General features: G+C 41.6%; 1 pseudogene; it reads left to right on the top strand.

The window, feature by feature from the left end:
• The first annotated feature begins 8,267 nt into the window (after window positions 1-8,267).
• Window positions 8,268-8,597, top strand: LOC100942707 (annotated as a pseudogene).
• The last annotated feature ends 919 nt before the right edge of the window (window positions 8,598-9,516 follow it).

Raw genomic sequence — 9,516 nt, 5'->3', positions numbered from 1 at the left:
TGAAAGTAACGAAGAGAAAGAGGCGGGGGTAATAGGAGTAGAGTGGGAGGGCCAGGAGGATAGCAGGAGAAGAAGAAAAGGTGGAGGGGAAGGGGAAGGAGGAGGAAGAGGAAAAAAAGAAAATGAATAAATAGGAGAACAGAAGTTCTTTTCTGTATTCTTTGCACACTCCCAGGAGGGATCTTAGATGCAAATGGCAAGTGAAAGGGCAACAGGAAGCCCTCTGCTTTAGCTAATCATTATGTAGATTCAGAATTATTTTCCAAGTGCTGCCAAAATCTTCCATTATACTGGCCTCTAGCTCTGATTAACAAGCAGGCATTAGCTAGAAATAGAACATGAAGTCTTTGGGGCAGTGTGTTACCTCTTACTGGCACAATTTATTAAACAACATTGATAACAGGCAGCACAGAATAGAGATTCTTTTTCTTTTTTTTTTTTTTTTTTTTTTTTCGAGACAGAGTCTCACTCTGTGCACTTGGTGGAGTGCCATAGTGTAGCAGGAAACCGACGCAGACAGAAGACTCCAGGCACCAATTGATTAGAGGAAAAGGGTTTATTCGGCCGAGGGGTAACTCGGAACACCAGCGTGTTTCCCAATACTGAGCCCCCCACTCAATCTCTTGCCTCTCTTTTATCCACTTTTCAGGGTGAGAGTGCACATGAGGGTTATAAAACAGAGAGACGTGGCATCATCCTCAAGGTCCCGGGCTCAAGGTGGAAGGTCAGATTCGCCCATGTCCTTGAGACCGGTCAGACCACCTGCCCTCAAAGGCAACAGAAACCCAAGGAAGTTACTAGGTTACAATCTAGGTCCCGCGTATGTCAAGGAAGAAACATACAGACAACAGAAATGCCTGCGGCTTGGCTGAGGCTACACAGGGCGGCTAGGGCAGAGTCTTTTAGTTCTGCTTTTACTTTCTTGCCTTCATAGTATCTTTATGGCTCACAGCAACCTCAGTCTCTTGAGCTTAGGTGATCCTCCTGCCTCAGCCTCCCGAGTAGCTGGGACTACAGGTGCCACCACCATGCACAGCTAGTTTTTCTATTTTTAGTACAGATGGAGTGTAGATTTTGCTGAAGCTAATCTCTAAGTCCTGAACTCAAGCAATTTACCCGCCTTGGCCTCCCAGAGTGCAGGCAAGAGCCACGGGCCTGTGCCAGAATAGAGAGATTCTTGAGAGAAAGGGAACAAATGAGGTGGCCCTACAGTTCCGTTAGCCTCCCCTTTCTGGGTTGTTCAAGCCATCCTCCTGCCTCTGCCCCCCAGATTGCCAGGACTGTAGACATGAGCCACCGGGCCTGGCCTAAATAGCAAACTTTCAATAACAGTATAATAGTAGTAACACTGCCTCCAAAAGAAAGTAGCACCACTAATCTTTCATAGCTGTAAAAAACATAGCTCACGTTCAGATCCTTTTGGTCATGTTCACTCATGGCCTGTCTTTATTTGAATTGTTTTTTCTCCTTAGCACTGTTATGCAGCTCTTACTCCATGTTATCTCTTCCCCAGCAAATTCAGTTTCCTATTTGAAACACCAATTCAGCTTGCAGACTTTAGGACATTGTATCAGTATATTATTTTATTTTTTAATTTGAGATTAATATGAGGGTACAATTAGATTACAATGTTTGCATTTGTTAGGTAGACACCCTGTTGTAGTTGTGTCCTGCTCCCAGGAGGTGTGCCGTGTACCCTTACATTTTGCCCATGAAGTGGGAGCTCACCTATCCTCCCCCCTCCTCCTCCCCCATTCCTCTCTCACCCCAACTTGAATTGAGATTTTCTCTTGTGTGGGTGTGTATTAGGTCATCTACTGGCTTCATATTAGTATTGAGTACATTGGATACTTGCTTCTCCATTCTTGTGATACTTTACTGAGAACAATGTGTTTCAACTCCATCCAGGTTAGCAATATGTCAGTATTTTAATCTCTATATAGATAAAACATTATAATGCTTCAGAGGAGCTCCTGTAACCCAGGTGTGTGGATTGATGAGATTTTTAAGTGAACGGTTAACTCCCCTTAAGGTTAATAGAAGATCCATTTGTAGGACAGTTCTATAGATCAACAGTCTAGTGTGATGTAGGGGAGGAAAAACTTTTCCTCCACCCTCTTAGTTTTGGGGGCTGAGCATGAGACTAATCGGACATAAAACAGATTAACTGGAAAATGTGTGTTCACCTTCACAGAGGAAAAAAATGAAGAACGAAAGAAGTGGTTAGAAAGCTTGAAAGCTTATTACCTTTTTTTTCCAAGCAAAGGCTGATAAATCTGTGGTAAAGAGACAAGAAAAAGAAAAAGGGGGTTAAACATGGAGGGATGTAAGATATGGGAAATTGACCAGGAAGTTTATGGGGAAGCGGATGAATGACAATCGTTATTTCAGTAGGTTTGTTCGCATGGATCCATTTTAGTGTCAACTCCCAAGGGCCAGGGAGAAAAATGCTCTTCCTTTCCTGCTATAGGGAAATTTTATGACTTATTTTTAGGAAAAAACAGGGAGGTCAGAGACCCCTTCTTGCACCTGCTGTGTCTCAAGTCCCTTCAGCTCAAAACAGCCAATACGCCAAAATACCATATTTGGGTGACATGTTCTGAACCCAGCCAGAACGCAGCCAGTGGCATGCCTGTGTTCTCTTTTCTGACCAGAGTATCACAGAGCTGAAATCAGAATCTAGGCTGGACTGATGTCTTGTCTGGAGAATTCTGGGGGGAAATCCACTTACAAGTTCATTCCTATTTGAGGCCTGTCTGATTTCTCACTGTCTGTCGGTCAAGGCCCACCACCATCATCTCAAGGCTGCCTGCATTGTCTGACACACGGCCCTTGTTGGTCAAGCCAAAAGTGAAACATCACACTTTTCTTCTGCTTCTAATGTTCAACTACTTCTGCCTGCAAACTTGTTTCTTTACATATGCAAAGTTCAATGCATTAATATTAACTTATGTGTGTATATATATATATATTTGTAAATAGGCCTGAAAGCCCTATAATATATTCCAAAGTCCAAAGTGAGTCAGTTTGAGACTATGTGTAGCTCTGTTTGCCTGGTTAACATAAATTTGTAGCTGAAATGCACCTATTACAATATAGTGATGAGGAAAGGTTTTAAGAAAAACAATCTTCAAAATTAGTGTCTTCTAAAGAAATACAGGCAGTTTCCAAATAACAAACATTTGGCTTACATACAACCTACCCTTACAAAAGGAGGCTATTACAGGTCATGGGCAAATGCACCTGTACTAACCTACATGCAAGTTCGACTTAAGAACAAACCTACAGAACCTATCTTGTTCATACCCTGGGTGCTGCCTGTGTGTGTGAGGCACAGTCTCGGTTCTCTAGAGCAATGTTTGGACAACTAAGATAACATTCTTTGAAAAAGAAAAGCCATTTTCTTCCTCTTATAATAACGTACATTTCTCCACTTATCACAGTAAGTCCCAGGTATGTTGTAGGATAAATATTGGTCTTTTTTAGACTAACAGTCACATCTGTTTTGACTTTGGACTTGTGAGTCATACTTGCAGGCCACGTTTATGCCAACTGTGTCAGGGAGCATTTGATCTGCTCCTGCTTATTTCCTACCTACTGTAGGCTTGTCAATACGCAATTGTACTTCCCTATTTCTGTTGGTTTTTTAAAATTTGTTTCTTCAGAACAATATTTGTTAATGTTGGGTAAAATTGCCAGTTGAGTTAAGCTGGATTCCACTGATAATCTCACGAGTTCTTGACGAACACACACTGCCCTTGCTAAAATAAAGCTGCAAGCAAACAATACCAATTAGAATATTACTAGGGCTTACTAATTTAATGACATTTTGCCTTCTTTGCCTTTGCATTGATTGGTAAAAAAGAAGTTATGTTAATTTTTCAATTTTAAGTTCTAATTTTTTAAGGAAAGATGAATCTCTAATTTTTAACTAAGAATGTTCCATTATCAGATACTTTTCAGAATTGAATTTGTGTAACTAGTATTTTTCACTTTGATTTGCCATTGACTTTATGCTGTTCACTTATCTAGACCTTGTGCTTGGTGATAAAGCCTGACTTTCCATACCCAGTGTGTTGGCACTGCCCAGGAATTAGTCTCGTTGGGATTTATCTGTCCTCCTGTGACAACTCTGACTAAAATGCAGTTTGTGGTGAAAAACTCACCAAGCTTTAATGCTTCTCTGCACTCTGTTGAGTTCATCCCAGTAACTCAAAGGATGTGGCATTAGAGAAAGAATTGTAAACCTCTAAATCATGTATTCAAACTGTTTTTTCAGGCAGACACATTAATGGTGGAGTTCTGCAAGTGGACATTTAGTTTTTCCCTCCTGCCAAACACGTTTATCTCTGTGTAAAGGGAAGAATGTGTAGGTTCCATAAATCCAAAGTTCTTTTACTTTTTTATTTTGCTGTGATATCACCGACCCAGCATTGGGAAGGGGTTTCTCTTTCAGGTAAAGTGTGCTTGCTCTGGGGGTGTCTCTCCCTGTCGCATTTATCATCATCGTATTGGTTGCTGCTGTCTGTCTGCTGGGTACTACGACTCAGATCATTTCACACCTCAGTTCTTAGACCGGCCGCCTGTGTGCAGGGGTGTGGGGCAGTGGGAGGTAGGTACAAGTTCCAGAAGCAACCTCATTTTGCAAACTGCATGCAACAGTCACGTGTATCAGGATGACTATCTCCAAAATTTGTGGCAAGTCTTGGTGTCCCAGGAAACAAACTGATTTTCATTCCAGTGATTTTCTTAGGAAGCCATGACCTCATCATCATTTTAAGACATCATTCCCCGGAAAATCCTCATTTTCATTTTCTTGTTGGGGAACAAGAAACACTCTGTCCCGCCAAGACAAAAGTGGAGACAGCCATCTCTGGCAGGTGGTGAGGTGACTGGGAGAAGCTGAGCTCACAGAGTGGGCGACAATAACTTTCCAACTCTCCTGAGCCAGTTCTGCTTTTACTGTTTCGTCTGAAGACAAGTTCCCAGAAGGCCAGGCACACCCACATTGTGGTGTGAATACAAAACATGCTTGAAAGCCAACTGCAGTGGAGGTTTTTTGGCCCATCATTTTGATCGATCTTGTTGCCTCTCCAGTTAAATGTAATAATCAGAAGCTATCTCTGTTTACTGGGGAAAACAAATGTAATGAGGAGGTAGGTGATGTACGCAAGGGACTTTCCTATGTAAACAGATCTGCTGGCCAGGCCCCCCTCTCCTCTTCCCTTGCCGAACGCTCTGAGCCCTGCCAGGTGTGGTCGATGTGCTGTTTCTCAGCAGCACTGCTGACCTTTACTGAGAGAAGGAAGGACTCTCATATCCAGCCCTTGCTGCTGCTGGGCCTGTTTTCTTTTCTCACACAAGATTAAGGGTAGACTTACTTGAGATCCTATGTTCTGGCAAGCCTTATTGCTGAACTTGGCAGAAACATTCAAATATCTTTATTAGAAGCCATGAATCAAGTTCCACAGCAGAATTCATCACTTGCCAACTCTGACGGCCTTCTTTCAGCAGCCTCACCAAAAGGTGTGGCTTAAAATAAAGTTTATTTTGAGGTGCAAAGATCCCGTGGTAATCTTTTTCCCTACTCTAAGTAGCAAGTATTCATTTAAATTAAAACAACCAATCCGTGATTTAAAATCTTGTCTATAGACGCTCCAAACATAACTCAGAGGATTTTGCCAAAGAGCTGGGCTACAAAGGATTTGTAACAGATTTTGCAAATGCCACTATTTTCTCTGAGCCTAATGAAAATCCATTGGCTTTTGTTCTTTGAAGATGTAAATGGGGATAGTATTAACAGGAAATTCTGTTTGTACTTTCTTAGAGCAAAGGTTTGAAATTGCTTTGAATCCCAAGTCTGGCCTGTGGGAATCTAAAGTCTTAGAGACCTACAAGACGTGGCGTGCCATTTAGGCTGGAGCCCAGCTGTCAGGAGACGGCAGAGACAGTGAGAGAGTTTAGTAAACACTGATGCAGCAAACTTCAGAGTGTGTGTGGTACACACTCCCAAACCCGAGACCCGAGTCTTGCTTTTATAATGTGAACTGCAGCATACAGGCCCCTCACAAGTGAAAGGTCACATTTAACAGACAAATCCGGAAGCCAGTCTCTGTATCAAAGTAGAAAAGGGAAAAAGAGAGAATATTGATCTGCAGGGATTAATAATAATGGAAGACAGCATCTTCGAGGATAGTTTTGGTGTGTTTTAACATCCTACATACGTCACAGGGGATAGACCAGAATAAAAATTGTGGTCCAACTCTGAGATTCATAAAATTGTCCAGATAAACAGGGTTCAGTGGCAGTTTTAGAAGATGAGTAGGTAGTCAGATCACTGTCTAGGAAGGGGACAGTGGGGGATGTGAATGCCTGAAAGATCTGCAGCTTTGTGAAACTGTGCTGCTTACTGTTGATGAAAATACCTTCTGTGAGCTGAAGGCATTACAGCAGCAATGCTGTGTATGATTATTTCATAGAGAAGAGTTCCACATTAGAACAAAGAAGAAAAGGCACTTGCTATTTTGGCTCCTATTTCTGATTCTGTGAAGCTTTGAAAATTGACCTGTAGATTTAGTCGACTGAACCATGAAGGGGCATTATGACCCTTTGAGTGTCAGATTACCCAGGAATGCATTTTTTTTCTCCAGTTATGTAATAGCAGCTGACTGAAAACACAGGTTAAATCCCATTACCTCCGTGTGTCTGTCTAATGCTCTGACTCGTCCAGGGCCCTCTGCCAGGGTGCAAGCCTGCTATTCTGAGAGGACAGATTAGAAGATGGGGCACCTTAGCTGCATCTGAAGGCACGAAACACTGTCAGCTGCAAACACCCTCTGTTCATTAAGTTTCACAGCACAAACTGGACTGAATTGCTGGGAAACATCTCTGCCACACTTTGTCCCCAGCTGCCGTCCGTTAAGGACATTGTGACTGGAAGTTACTCTCCCCTTCCTATATGTCTAAGGCTTCTGTCCAAAATTAAAGGGAGTTTGAACAGGTTTTCAAAGATTTGGAGGACATGTGATGACTTTACTCTGAAGCTCTGGCTTCTTATGCTTTGTTTTTGTTTTTTGGTAATTGCTATGTGCTCACCCTCTGAGGCAGACCCCCTGAAAATTAAACTTCTTTCCCTGCGTGGAGAGATAAAGAAGGAACCCCTCTGTTTTAGGATCCTCCATAGAACAACGCATACTTGTTTCAGATCATGAAAGGCCGACAGGTTTGGGCTCTGCTTCCAAATGTCCAGATGGTTTAATACAAAGTGGAGAATCTATGACACATTGTCTTTTTCTGACCCAGGAAGGAACAGCTTTCTGTCAAGTCATCTTGCAAGTTGTAAGTTGAAGGAAACTGCTATGTAAATAAAAAAGACTGATAAAACAGAAGAAAACAGGGCAGGGAAAGGCACCCTGCCCAGGAAAAAAGAAAAAAAAAGGCATACAGTAAAAAATGACTTGTTTTAAACAAAGACTGAAATGTTTATATGACTTACCACAGTCTGAGTTTACATGTAGCTGGGGCCTTGAGGTAATTTTACATCCAGTATTTTTTTTGCAAACAGCCAGTGTTCTTGAGTCCTCACTGTATAATACATAAAGACCATGTTTTAAGTTAAAATAGAAAAGAAAACAAGAAGCAGTATGAATAAACACGTTAAGATTCTGAAGGCTTTACTTAAGGGCAGATATTTACCCAGACATAGACAATCTGGAGCAAACTTGACTTACTCAATATTCCTTAACTCATAAAAATGAAAACTTTCCTTTCCAATATAAATTTCAGTACAATATTTTTAGAGCCTCTTGCTTTTCTTTTATATTTATTTATTTACATAGTTAGTTTTGAGACAGAGTCTCACTCTTTCACCCTGGGTAGAGTGCCATGGTGTCATCACAGCTCACAGCAATCTCAAACTCTTGGGCTCGAGCAATCCTCCTGCCTCAGCCTCCCTAGTAGCTAGGACTATAGGCACCAGCTACCACAGCTGGCTAGTTTTTCTATTTTTAGTAGAGACAGGGTCTCACTCTTGCTCATACTGATCTCAAAGTGAGCTCAAGCAATGTACCTGCCGTGGCCTCCCAGAGTGCTAGGATTACAGGTGTGTGCTGCTGCAGCTAGCCTGTTCCTTTTATTTAAAAAAATTGAAGCTACTCTTTCCTCAGCTGCCACCAAGGTGCTCGTTCCTTCTGAGGAAGCTAAGACCACGCTGGGGTGAGGCAACTAGCACTGTGCCTGGCAGCGCTATCTCAGTGCTCCCTCACGCCATGGCCTCCATCTCCGAGTTTGCCTGCATCTACTTGGCCCTCGTTCTGCATGATGATGAGGTGACCTCACAGAGGTACCATCAATGCCCTCACTGAAGCAGCTGGTGTAAATGTTGAACCTTTTCACCAGGTTCAACAAGCCCTGTTTGCAAAGGCCCTGGCCAATGTCAACATTAGGAGTCTCATGTGCAGTGTAGAGGCTGGTGCTGCACCAGCAGGAGGCCCTGCCCCACCACTGCTGCTGCCCCAGCTGAGGAGAAGAAAGTGGAAGCAAAGAGAGAAGAATCTGAGGAATCTGATGATGACACGGGCTTTGGTCTTTTTGACTAAATCTCTTTTATAATGTGTTCAATAAAATGTTGAACTAAAAAAAAATTGAACCTATACAAATAATTATATTGCAATACTTTTCAGTTGGTATCTGTGCCATGAGAGGATCTTAAGTGTGTGGAGAAAATTTTTAAGGAGCATTACTTATTTTCAAAGAAAGTTCAAAGCACAGTAAGTATATTCTTTTTTTTTTTTTTTTGCCTTTTTTTATCAACATAATTTAAATGTGCTGCAGAAGTTTAACTATAGGTTCAAGTGTGCTGTGTGATAAAAAGGTTGAAAAACACTGTTATATTGCTATGAAATTAAAAATAGTCAGAGTTTCCAAATGCTGGAGGGATCAGTCAGGAAGAAAAATATGTCATTTGCAAATGTTCATTTTAGTTTACAAAAAAAGGTAGTCTCCTAAATTGTTATGAGTTACAGATAGCTTGAGAGAAAGGTTTTTGTATATATTCAGAAAATAGAACATTAGAACATCAATGATATATCAAGCAAAACCTATAGCTACCCCCATCAGTGAGTTTAGCCCTGTGCAATTAATTCTCTTGTTCTGCCCAGTCTTGGCTTAGCAGTCTCATGAATCCATCTGAATCCACTAGAATCCTGGAAACGCTGAATCAATCCAACCATTTTTTTTCTATATTAAAAAAATAGAGGTTAAAAAGGAAACAGAAATCCAACTACTCATGGCCTATGAGATTTGGCTTCCTGACCCAGGTTTTGATAAGCTCCTCTATCTTATCTTTATAGGGAGAAACTGATAAAGATTTGACATGTTCAAAGGCCAGGTGGACAAGTGACCAGATGTAAAGCTAGACCCACAGGGGGACAGCTCAGACAGTTTTTCTCAGGTCACAATTACATAGGGCAAATCAAGGAGCTAATTTTAAAGATCAAGAGGAGTTCCATCATGAAG

This window comes from Otolemur garnettii, unplaced genomic scaffold (assembly GCF_000181295.1).
Source record: "Otolemur garnettii isolate 467f Iridium unplaced genomic scaffold, OtoGar3 scaffold00061, whole genome shotgun sequence".
Taxonomy (NCBI): domain Eukaryota; kingdom Metazoa; phylum Chordata; class Mammalia; order Primates; family Galagidae; genus Otolemur; species Otolemur garnettii.
The sequence above is the reverse complement of the archived record's forward strand: the minus strand, read 5'-3'. Positions and strand labels throughout refer to the sequence as shown.